General features: G+C 34.1%; 1 protein-coding gene across 1 annotated transcript in view; it reads left to right on the top strand.

Annotated features, from left to right (window-relative positions):
* Positions 1-2,638: 2,638 nt before the first annotated feature.
* The window catches only part of CALD1 (caldesmon 1), a 287,339-nt gene continuing 276,349 nt past the window's right edge, over positions 2,639-13,628 (top strand). The window contains 1 exon segment of the mRNA XM_053718725.1: positions 2,639-2,929. The gene's annotated coding sequence lies outside the window, so the exon portion shown is untranslated.

The following is a 13,628-nucleotide window of genomic DNA, read 5'->3' as shown; positions in this document are numbered from 1 at the left end:
GATGATGGTCAGAGAGAGGAAAAGGGGAGTTTGTTAAATTTGAAAGAGTGCATTGATAGGTGAAAGTCAGATTAAGGGAATGACCATCTTTGTGAGTGGGAGAGTCAGTCCATTGTGACAGGCCGAAAGAGGAAGTCAGTTGAAGAAGTTGTTTTGCAGAGGAGGCAGTGGGATTGTCAAGAGGGATGTTAAAGTCGCCAAGAATGAGGGCAGGGGTGTCTGAGGAATGGAAATAAGGAAGCCAGGCAGCAAATTGATCTAAAAATTAATTTATAGCAATTCTTGTGCTTGATAAAAGCTGTAATAAATGTATTCATAACTTTTAAATGAAACATTTAAATTTGAATTGTATGCCCCTTTAGAAAGTGATTGAAAATCTAGTATCTGAGAAACTTATTAGCCATTTTCAGCACAATAAATATTCTGCACTGAGTTGACTGTAAAACTGCACACATTTGTTGAAGGTGCCAACTTGTCTTCTGTGTTAATGGTCATGGGATATAGAAACCATTTTTTCTTTAGCACATATAAAATAACGGCATTTATAAAAAAAAATGCATTAACATTTTTGGTTTTAGCTGATATGCTGAATAAATCTGCTTCTTTGATGAATGTTTAATTTTAAGACTTGTGGAGACTTCACCCAATCCACCAATATTGTTATAGGATTTGCTCCTAATTGCCAATAAATTTAAATATAGTAGTATGAACTCTGCACAAATATGCATGCACTCTACAATAAAACATGTTTAAAAAGGATAGTGTAGTCTTTGTTTCATGTATAAAAGGCTTTCAAAATTGAATTCCAGTTCTTGTTTTTTTTTTTTAAATGTTCCTTTCCTGAACTGTTTTTTTTCTTTTTCTCTGGCTTGCAAAGGTGTATCCCAATTTACCAACAGAACTGTGAGAATTGCCCTTGTTAGCCATTGAGTATTAAAGGGACAGTCTACTTGACAATTTTTTATTGTTCAATAAGATAGATTTCCCTTTATTACCGATTCCCCAGTTTTGCATAACCAACACTTTTATATTATTATACTTTTTACCTCTGTGATTACCTTGTATCTAAGCCTCTGCAGACTGTCCCCTTATCTCAGTTCTTTTTACAGACTTGCATTTTAGCCAACTAGTGCTGACTCATGAATAACTCCACAGAAATGAGCAGAATGTTATGTATATAGCACACACAAACTAGCAGTGTCTGGCTGTGAAAAGCTAATAAAATGCACTGAGATAAGAGGCAGCCTGCAGGGGCTTAGAAACAGGCAGATATTTAGAGGTTATAAAGTATATTAATATAACAATGTTGGTTATGCAAAACTGGGGAATGGGTAGTAAAGATCTATCTTTTTAAACAATAAAAAAGTTGACTGTCCCTTTAACAGGAAATACACAAATGGTGCTGTTTTAGCAAAGTCTAACACTGAAGTCCTTAGGATCCGTCTGGGGAGCCAATTTGAAGTGTCAATTGCATATTACCACTAATCAATGGGTTAAAACAGATTTCCAACTTACTACCTATCTATTTTGCTACTTTGTTCAAAAGTATACCTGGGTAGGCTCATAAGCAGCAATTCACTACTTGGCTCCTCATAAATATGCCTCTTGACATTGGCTCTCCAGATTGTTCAGCTAGCTTGCAGTTTTTCATTGCTACTCATGGCTATACACATACAACACTGCAATAATGAAATACACTGTTATGTCCTTTTAAACACATAGAGAAAGGGACCCAAATTGAAAATGCATGCACTTACAAATTAAAGCATGTCATTTAGTTTAATAACTTTTCTGGCAAAAAAAGGTTATAATATATATGCATAGAAAACAAAATTATTATTTTTTCCTGGAAACTAAGCTTCTACACATTTTATATGTGCAGCCAACGATCAGCAAATAGCACCCAGGTGCTGAGCCAACCTAAATGAGCTTTTCAATAAATGATACATAAAGAATGAAGCAAATTATATAGGAAAAGTAAAGTAGAAAGTTGTTTAAAATTGTATGCTCTATCTGAATCGTCAAAGAAAAAAATGGGTTTCCTGCCCCTTTAAATTGTCATAAAATCTGGGAATTGTCGATTTATGAATTTACTGTGCTAAAACAGCATTGCTGGGGGGAAGTGTTGATGGGAAAGCACATACAACTTTTGGGACAGAAGCCAACTGTACAAGTATGTCCTAGTACTTGTCTATCCATAATCCAGGTATAAGTAACATGCACTCTCCAAGACATCGCATTTTTTTACTCTCTTACAATTGTTCTCTATGCTTTAGCACTGGAAGCAAAATCCTCAAGTATTTGTATTACTACACAGAACATTTGGTTTTGATTTAAAACAAATGAACAGGGCTTTTTTTCCAGAATATTATTTTTGTGTCTCCATTTCTGCAACCCTGGCTTAAATCTGTGTTTACTGTTTCTTTTAGATTCAATTGATTCCCTTACAGACAAAAAAAAAGTTATGAAAAGCAGTTTTAGCATTCTACAAGACAGCCTTTTTGTAAGATTAACATTTCTTATGATCATTCCTGACGGAGGATTTACTTACAGAGGCCCTGCAAAAGGATAACCAAAAAAGGGCATGTAGCTAGATTTGGCAGACTGCATGAATTTGGTTTTTTGATGAGTGGCTTCCGGAGCATGCTTAGGGAATGACAGGCATTTCTCAGGCAGGCTAAACCCACCTTGGTCTGAGCAAACTCATTGGCTGTCTATTGGAATAACGGAGGACAATGCAAACCACTGGCTGCCAATTGTAAACATTTGGGATAAGTATTCATTTAGCAACGACTATAGGGAGTGGCCAAGGAAACTCTGGAGTTTTATTCAGTAAGGCTGTGTTTTAAGCAGTCCCTGTGCTCTTCTGCAAGCAGCCACTTATTCCTTTCCAGTACTTCCTTCTAGCTGCAAACGTTTCATCTGTCAGGTAAGGGATTACAATGCAAAGCATCTCTTGCTTACAGGAGTGTGGTATTTTACCTGCTATTGTTGTAGAAATAACAACAGGCTTTTCAGATCCATTGTGAGCAAGCTTATTGAGCTGTAACGGTAGGCAAACCTATAGTTTGTAAATTATAATGGCACTCTGTATATAAATACAACATACTATATACAAGTGTTTTAATATCTTTGTCACTTTTATATGCATCCATTGATATTTTGTGTTAAGGACGCCTGGAAGAAATAACAATACAGTGTATTGTGTGTTAACCCTTTGGCTGACAAAGAAGGCTACAATGTGTTGCAGCCTTCATAGTCAGGTAACCCATTAAAAAAAACTTTTGTATTTCTCTTTATTAGTGATACCATCAAGATATGCAGGGTAAGATCACATTATATTTTAAGCTGAACAATTGGTAGCAATAAATATTAAAGGTGATATTATATTATTGTTGTAACAGTAGGTGCTCATTTTGCAAATGGATTGGGATTTCGTTCAAACTATGTACTTACTGTACTATTCTGTACTATTGCCAAGTACTTAGCTATATGAAGTTTGAAGTGCTACTAGCATCAAAATGTATGCTGGTTATACAAGTAAATTAGGCTACATGGCTATTAAAATCATCTGCAACAATAGGACATCTATTAATAATAATGTTATACAGTATACTATATACATATAACTTCTGTGTATATAAACACATCATGTAAATTAAATAAAAATATAAATATATATACTCTTGTATTATTACTGTCTTGTGTGTCTATCAATTGAAACAATATGCGCATAATATTTCTGTTTTATCTTCATCTTTTAAACATCATATATCTAATAAATTATTTTCCTTTCTATGTGACGATTGCTTTGATATATCTAACAGTTATATTATTATATATAATGGCACCTGAAATATGAAGAAGTGTGCAGAATAATACAATTTACTGGAATGCAACTTTTCGGCTGGAGGAATATGTACTATATTGATTTTTTTTGTAATATTGTGGAATATTTGGGTGGGTTCAACATTAGGAATATCAGTATCCTTATGTCATCCAGACAGATATTCCAGGAAGACAGGAAATAGGTTTGCAACAGTCATTGGGACATGCTGAGGCAGCTCTTACTATGATGCAGTCTGGATGCTTTGTGCAGAACGTATTTGTCTTTTTTGGAATTCCTTGGTTAAAACACTTAGCAGCAGGCAATTTTGTTTTGAAAAGAATGACAGATCTGATAACCTCTAGCTTCACAAAGGTTATCTTACATCTTCTTGGCTGTTTATAAACCTCTAATAGTTTCATTTTTTATGTGTCATATTTTCTTTCTTATTTTTTTTTTCTTATATATTCTGCAACCTACGCAAAGCTGTAGGGAATTTCTACAAAGTATTTAATCTGGTTGCTTTTTTGTTATAGTGCTAAAATATATGTATAAAAAATCCATATAAAAAGTTTTACCATGTGTTGTATAAAAGACTGCAATTTACTTTCATAATTTATTTTTTCCCACTCTTCCTATAATTTAATTGTGTCTAATCCACTACCCCAGAGTGTCCATAATGCATCTGGTGATCCAAATACACAATAGCTTGATCAGTGCAGGAGTTAAAGTTATTTTGTACCTATTCACATAAAGAGGCATTTTAAGGGGTGTGTCATTAGAAAGCAAAACCAAGCAAAATTTCAAAATTACAGCTTTAAAGAATTAATTTTATATGGAGATCTTTTTCAACACATTGTTTAAATTACTGTAATGCCCCTTTTAATCAATCTTAAATTGTTGCAGGTTTAAAGTTACAATAACTTGTTAAGTTACAACACTATAGTAAATAGATTAACAAAATGATCTCATATGATATCACAGCACATATATAATTTATATTAAAAATGTTATTTGCCTTGATTTATTATTTTTTTGTTAAATTTACAACTAGTTAGCATACAAAAAATAAATTCTCATCCGTATTCAGTTTTTACCTTTTTTATTTTTTTTTTATTCTTGCATAAATACAAAGTTTAAGAACATTAGAACTCATAAGTGAAAATATGGTGATTGTAAAATCATTTGTAGTACTGTACTATATTTTTAATGAATATGTGTTATGGGCATTGGAAGCTTATTAATTGTAGACTTAAAGATGATAGATTTCTAGGGTAATTAGTTGTGAGGTTATAGGACCTCTCAAGAATCTTCTCCAGGTATGTAAGGAATGTCACTAGCCTTGGGCTATTCCAGATGCTGTGGGAAGTTCGCTGACTATTGTACAATACATGCTTAGCTACTCAAGGTATCATTGAAATAATCACATTCTTGGTATTAAATCGCCACTTATACACTCCTCCTGTGTTTTATTGCCTTTAGATACTTTTCCTCTGCCAGAAATGTTTTAAATATCCTGCAACAGCCTCTTGTGGTGGTTTTTTGTATTAAAGGAAAGTAAACACATATTTAGCAGACTCCCCTTTAATGGAATAGATTTATGAAACATGCACACTGCAGGGCTCCTCTGAAATATCTCTAAACTTAAATTTGGTGTAGGTATTGTGCAATAAAGGTAATTATGTAGTAGTGTATTTACAGTATTATAAATAGTGTATACTGTATAATTTCTTTATTTTTGTCCTACCTATATTTGTTTTAAGGACATATGTATATATTAAAACTAACAGATGTATTTTTTGTTAGAAATACTGACTTTTGCATAAACAGTGAAAGGAAGGAATATATCTGCTGAATGTTCATTTTATACTCACTAAAAATGCAGTGAGTGATATGTTAATCCACTACTTTTCTTTCTTTTAACACTTTGGCTGTGTTTTGAATTAGTGCCACAGTGTATTAAATACAGTTTTGGTGACTGCATATGTGTAAAATGATAAATCTTTATTCTATAAACTTTAAATTTAAAAGGACACAGAAAGTCTAATATGCATTTCAAAGAGCAGGGCCAACTGGCTTGTTATGCGTTCAAGCAGTACCCCGGTATTTTATAGTACCTATTTAACCCCTTAAGGATCAGCGACGTACCCTGTATGTCACTGGCCTTTTTTTGGGACTTGATTGTTTTATAGCGTGGTCTTGCCACCAGCGTTGAGACTGCTCTGTTCAACAAAGCCTGCTGGAGGGAGTGCATTAATAGCGTGTTTTTGCTAGACTTGTGCTATTATGTCCTGAAAAAACCCTTAACGACCAGTGACATACAGGGTACATTGTGGTCATTAAGGGGTTAAAATCATTGTAAAAAATACCATAGCCCAGGCCTGACTGACTGTAAAAAATAAATATGTATACTTGTGGAAGGACATACCTATGAAATATCTATACTCCAATGTTACCATTTTTGGAGGTAAACATTTTTCTTTTTTCTTTTTTAATGTAACAAAGGTTTTTTGATGTGTAGACCATGATTTATTTTATTGTTTACTGTATTAGAAAAATTGTTAGCCTTTCCTTATAAACATTTTGATACAAAAATCACATGCACTAACAAATAAAGTGTACCATCTCAATACAATGCTTAAGGAAATTATATACAGTGTACATATTTGATTACAAACTTTTAAGCAATTACTAATTGTGGTTAAAAATGATTTACTTAATTACATAATATACTGATCACATTACATACATGACATCAAAATACGATGGTAACCAAAAATATCATGCAAATCGTACTGTAAAAATGTATTCCCCCTTAATGTGTTCCAAATGATCCATTTTAACTACTGTAGTGTATTAAAGGGACACTGTACTGTGTTCCAGGTTATCCATTTAAACTGCTGTAGTGTAGTAAAGGGACATTGTACTGTTAAAATGTTCTCCCCATAATATGTTCTTAATTATTCATTTTGCCTGCTGGAAAGTATTATATTGTTTACAAATGGTTCATTTACCTTTATTTTGCCTTTTGAAATAGCTATTTTTTCTAGTCGCATCCACTACTTATACTACATGCGAATACTGCAATATTCTCTATAGAAAGCAAGAGCCAATAGTAGAAACCAACCTCCCAGTGGGAGGCGGGACAAATAGGTACTGACAATTTAATTTGTAATCGCTTTCTGTATTGACCTATGTTTAAAGACTCAAAGAGATAAGATAATGAAGCCTTATTGTATATACAGCAAAATAATTTAATGGAGGTATGGTCTCCCTATAGACTCAGCCCATTTGGATGGGCATGTTCTGGAAATCAGTGGGTTCTGGTTTCAATAAGTGAACAACTATTTTAAATATAAAAATAAAGGAGCAATTTTTTCGCGCATGTAATAATCCACAGCTGGTATAACAAGTTACACATTAAGGGGAAAACTATTACGAAACTATTCCATACAATTCTTTACAAATAGCTTCTTTATATTTATTTTGAAATTTGAAATGGCTGTTTTTATCTGTTGAAAACTCCACCTGCAATTAAAATTCCAGTACTGTAGTATTGGTTATAAAAAAAAAGCAATGCTAACAAGAGACATCAGCAGAAATTAATGTGTCATTAAAGGGACAGTTTACTCAAAAATGTTCTCCCCTTTAATTTGTTCCCAATGATCCACTTTACCTGCTGGAGTGTATTCAATTGTTTACAAGTAGCTCCTTTACCCTTATATTGGCATTTGAAATTGTTGATTTAGCATGTGGTATCCCCACCTATTCTGAAAATTTGTGGCCGCGCGTACCAGCTATAGATAAGCTTTGTAAACACAGCCAGCAGAAGAAATTACACTCCCAGTGTGATAAAGCAGAGATAAGGTAATAAAATGTTGATTTTCCATTGTTCTCTCAAAGTATTGGTGATTGTTTTAAGGACAGATATAAGATAAAGAAGCAGGTATATGTGCACAATGTGATACAGTAATGAGATCTGATTAAAACTACAAACTCAACCCATTTTATTAGGTTGTGGCTTCAAAACAAAAAATCAGAGCTTTAATATACACAAATAAGCCTTAAAAATCTAATTTTCATACATTTTTTACTCTGCAGTTGGTAAAAAAAGCAATTGTAAACACATTAAGGGAAAAACTATTTTACAGTATACTGTCCCTTTAAGGTGTGGCAAAGAGAGCCTTAGCCCATTTAAAGTTTCCTGCAGCTGCTTTGAATGCAGTGATCTGTTATCAGCTGCTTTACTGAGCATTGTGGATTCGATTTAAATCATGATTTAAAACACTATTTAGTAGATTCAATTTAAATCATGGTTTTCTACATAAAGTTTTTATTTTTAGAATAATAACTTTTCAGATTATGTTTCCAGTTATATTTAAAGGGACAGTCTACTCCAGAATTGTTGTTTAAAAAAAAAAGATAATCCCTTTATTACCCATTCCCCAGTTTTGCATAACAAACACCATTATATTAATACACGTTTTACCTCTGTGATTACCTTGCATCTAATCCTCTGCAGACTGCCCCCCTATTTCAGTTCTTTTGACTTGCATTTTAGCCAATCAGTGCTCTCTCATAAGTAACTCCACGAGCATGAGCAAATGTTATCTATATGACACACATGAACGAACACCCTCTGTGAAAAACTGTCAAATACATTGAGATAAGAGGCGGACTTCAAGGGCTTATTAGCACATGAGCCTACCTAGGTTTAGCTTTCAACTAAGAATACCAAGAGAACAAAGCAAATTTGATTATAAAAGTAAATTGGAAAGTTGTTTAAAATTGTATGCCCTATCTGAAACATGAAAGTTTTATTTTGACTAGACTCTCCCTTTAATGATTTAGTTATATACCATCAGAAATACGTTGATAATTATGAAATTATTGGGATGTGAACTATCTCCAGTTTAATAAGTTATTCATATTTGATAAATTTTTTAACTGTATTTATTAGGAGATAAATAATCATTACCTTCATAATAACAATTTAAATAGTTGTTTTTAACTAAAGAAAAATAATTATTACCTTAATAATAATTTAAATAGTTGTATTTAACTAAATCAATAGCATTATAGGCTTCACTAACTTTACTGCTTGCCCTCCCTCCTTGTGCAAATCAAGTTCACTCCAAACAATCTTCTATTTATTGTTTGATTGCTTCTGTATACATAGAACATGCAATTTTAACCCCTTAAGGACCAACAACGTACAGTGTACGTCCTACAAAAAAAAGTCAGTTAGTGACCAAGGACGTACCCTGTACGTCCTCAGGGGTATCAAGCATTGGAAGCAATCCTGATCGCTTCCAACCGCTTTCAAGGTGTTGCAGTGATGCCTCGGTATTGAAGCATCACTGTAATACCTTTTTTTAGCCACTGATGCAGAGAGAGCCACTCTGCAGCCCTCTCTGCATCAGGCATTGATGGTGCCGATCATTTGTGGGTGGGAGCAGCAGCTGGGAGGTGGGTGGGCGGCCCATCGATGTTCCGGCATCCTGTTCCGGTGTCCCCATTGTTAGCTTCAGTCGGCAGAAGCAGCCGTGGGGGACGGGAGGGTGCGCGTGCGCGCCCATGCGCATGTAGGCGCACCAAATCATGATCTAAGAATTTTTTTTTTATGAAGCACAATTTTCCCACATATCTGGGATGTTGGGCAAGGGATCTGGGATGGGGAGGGAGGTGGGATAGTGAGGGGGGGGGCAGCTACACTACAGAAAATCTTATTTTTAATTTTAAAAAAAAGCACACACATTTTTGGGGGCAAACTGTGTACTGGCAGACATCTGCCAGTACCCAAGACGACAGCAAATAGGTAGAGGGGGGAGGGTTAGACATCTGTATGGGGGGATCAGGGTGGTTTGGGGCTAAGAGGGGATCCAACACTGCACAAGGTTTCTTTTTAACCCCCCCCCCCCCCCAAAAAAAAAAATCAAAACAAAAAAAAAACTTTTATTTTAGTACTAGCAGACTTTCTGCCAGTACTTAAGATGGCGGGGACAATTGTGGGGTGGGGGAGGGAAGAGAGCTGTTTGGGAGGGATCAGGGGGTGGGAGGCTGATCTCTACACTAAAGCTAAAATTAACCCTGCAAGCTCCCTAATTAACCCCTTCACTGCTGGGCATAATACATGTGTGGTGCGCAGTGGCATTTAGCGGCCTTCTAATTACCAAAAAGCAACGCCAAAGCCATATAAGTCTGCTGTTTCTGAACAAAGGGGAACCCAGAGAAGCATTTACAAACATTTGTGCCATAATTGCACAAGCTGTTTGTAAATAATTTCAGCGAGAAACCCAAAGTTTGTGAAAAAGTGAACGATTTTTTTATTTGATCGCATTTGGCGGTGAAATGGTGGCATGAAATATACCAAAATGGGCCTAGATCAATACTTTGGGTTGTCTTCTAAAAAATATATATATATACATGTCAAGGGATAGTCAGGGATTCCAGACAGATATCAGTGTTCCAATTATCGCTAATTTTGAAAAAAAAAAAGTGGTTTGGAAATAGCAAAGTGCTACTTGTATTTATTGCCCTATAATTTGCAAAAAAAGCAAAGAACATTTAAACATTGGGTATTTCTAAATTCAGGACAAAATTTAGAAACTATTTAAGAATGGGTGTTTTTTGGTGGTTGTAGATAAGTAACAGATTTTGGGGGTCAAAGTTAGAAAAAAAAATTATTTTTCCATTTTTTCATCATATTTTATAATTTTTTTTTATTGTAAATGATAAGATATGATGAAAATAATGGTATCTTTAGAAAGTCCATTTAATGCCGAGAAAAACGGTATTGGTTGTGTGGGTACAGTAAATGAGTAAGAGGAAAATTACAGCTAAACACAAACACCTCAAAAATGTAAAATTAGCCCTGGTCCCAAACGGTCAGAAAATGGAAAAGTGCTGTGGTCCTTAAGGGGTTAAACAACTTTCCAATGTACTTCTATTATCTAATTTGCTTTCCTCTCTTGGTATCCTTTGTTAAAAAGCAGGTAGCAAGCAAGCAGCAATGTACTACTTGGAGCTAGCTGCTGGATGGTGGCTGCACATAGAAGCCCTCCTGTCACTGGCTCACATAAAGTGTTCAGCTAGTTCACAGTAGTGCATTGCTGTTCCTTCAACAAGGATACCAAGAGAATGAAGCAAATTTGATAATATATTGATAAAATAAGTCAATCTAAAAGTTGTTTAAAATTGTATGTTCTATCTGAATAATAAAATAACAATTATAATGTATATTAAATAGAAAACTCCCTGATTTAAATAAAAATCTGATTTAAAGGGACAGTCTACTTGAAAATTGTTATTATTAAAAAGATAGATAATCCCTTTATTACCCAATCCCGAGTTTTGCATAATCAATACTGTTATATAATATACTTTTTACCTCTGTGATTACCTTGTATCTAAACCTCTGCAGACTGCCCCCTTATCTCAGTTCTTTTGACAGACTTGAATTTTAGCCAGTCAGTGAGTGAGCACAGTGTTATCTATATGGCACACATGAACTAGAACTGTCTAACTGTGAAAAACTGTCAAAATGCAAAGAGATAAGAGGCAGCCTTCAACGGCTTAGAAATCAGTTTATGAACCTACCTATCTTTTAGATTTCAACAAAGAATACAAAGAGAACAAAGTAAATTTGATGATAAAAGTAAATTGGAAAGTTGGCATGTCCTATCTGAATCATGAAAGTTTAATTTTGACTTAACTGTCCCTTTAAATTAAAAAAAAGGTTTTTATCCACCCTCTTCCTGAGTAAATTGTCCCTTTAAGAGGCAGCAAGAATATTGTGGTGCCAAATTTCTGTTTTTTGATGGTATTAGTATGCACATACATGTAGAATAATTCTTAACTTTAGGAGCTAAAAGTAAAATTCTAGGGGCCACTGGTCCCTTGCTCTTGGTATTTGTGAAGACTTGTTTTAAAGGGACACTGAACCCCCAAAATTTTTTTTTTGTGTGTGTGATTCAGATAAAGCATGAAATTTTAAGCAACTTTCTAATTTACTCCTATTATCAAATTGTCTTCATTCTCTTGGTATCTTTATTTGAAATGCAAGAATGTAAGTTTAGATGCCGGCCGATTTTTGGTGAACAAACTGGGTTGTCCTTGCTGATTGGTTGATACATTCATCCACCAATAAAAAAGTGCTTTCCAGAGTCTGAACAAAAAAAAGCTTAGATGCCTTCTTTTTCAAATAGATAGCAAGAGAATGAAGAAAAATTGAAAATAGGAGTAAATTAGAAAGTTGCTTAAAATTGCATGCTCTATCTGAATCACAAAAGAAGAAAATTGAGTTTATTGTCCCTTTAATGACCAAATTAAATAGGTTTTTATTAGGTTAACTTGTAATTTTGTACATTATTGTACATATTTTAACAGTAATACAAGAACATTGTTGATATTATTGATATAGTCAATGACACAAAAAACAACATTTATTTCGTGCAGTAAAACAAAAAAATGATCTTTTGCCTGAAGTCGGAGCTTGACCTTTGTCAGGGATGAAGTGAATGTTACATTGTTAAAACATTTAGCCTAAAGGACATTGTTGTGTGGAATTTCTGTGGATGTTGGTATTGAAAAGTAAAATACGTCAGTATTCAGCGTTTTTTATTAAGACTCGAAATTCATTTCTAGGTCATTTTGGGGTCAACGTTCTAGAATTTTATCTGCTTCCCAGAAATAAAACGTCTACAACACCTACTAGAACTTTATGTTGTCTTGTCGTTTGTAAGTTCTTAAATAGAATGTCTTCAGTATTTATTCTACAACCGCTACAGCAACAATTACTGACCCTTGATTTCTTTCTTTTATATTACTACAACGTGAGAATGTCAAGTTGGTAAAATGATCATAATTTGAAAGATAAACCTCATTATGATTCAACTCAATATTGTTATATGTCTATTATACTGCATATTTAAAAAAAAAATAAAGAGACAGTGTTCTGTATTTTTTCCCACTTTAAATGAATTCCCAATAATCCAACTTACCAGCTGGAATGTATTACATTCTTTACAAATAGCTCATCTACCTGTATTTTGTAATTTAAAGGGACACTGAATCCATGTTTTTTTTCATTCGTGATTCAGATAGAGCATGACATTTTAAGCAACTTTCTAATTTACTCCTATTATCAAATTTTCTTCATTCTCTTGGTATCTTTATTTGAAATGCAAGAATGTAAGTTTAAATGCCGACCCATTTTTGGTGAACAACCAGGGTTGTCCTTGCGGATTGGTGGATACATTCATCCACCAATAAAAAAGTGCTGTCTAGAGTTCTGAATAAAAAAAGCTTAGATGCCTTCTTTTTTAAATAAAGATAGGAAAGAACAAAGAAAAATTGATAATAGGCGTAAATTAGAAAGTTGCTTAAAATTGCATGCTCTATCTGAATCACGAAAGAAAAAATTTGGGTTCAGTGTCCCTTTAAAGTAGCTGTGTTTGCCTTTTGAATCTCCATCTATACTGATTATTCCAATACTTTAAGTGATTGTAAAGTTTAATGAGTTAAAGCCCAGTATTTAAAAATAATCTTAAAAACATGGGCACTTTAATTCATTAAACTGTAGAAAGACGCTTCTTTTTTTTAAGTACTTTCCATTTCGTTACAGTAAACATAACGCTGATCCTCCGCCCGCATCTCCTTCTGTATTGAGCATATCGATCCCCTTTGGCGTCCAGCTCGTGGGGCATGCAACGATTGGAGGAAGCCGGATTCTCTATCAATGTGCTAAATATAGAAGGAGATGTGGGTGGGGGATCGGCGGTCTGTCTACCGTAACAAAATT

Source organism: Bombina bombina, chromosome 6, assembly GCF_027579735.1.
Source record: "Bombina bombina isolate aBomBom1 chromosome 6, aBomBom1.pri, whole genome shotgun sequence".
In the NCBI taxonomy this organism is placed as follows: domain Eukaryota; kingdom Metazoa; phylum Chordata; class Amphibia; order Anura; family Bombinatoridae; genus Bombina; species Bombina bombina.
The sequence above is the reverse complement of the archived record's forward strand: the minus strand, read 5'-3'. Positions and strand labels throughout refer to the sequence as shown.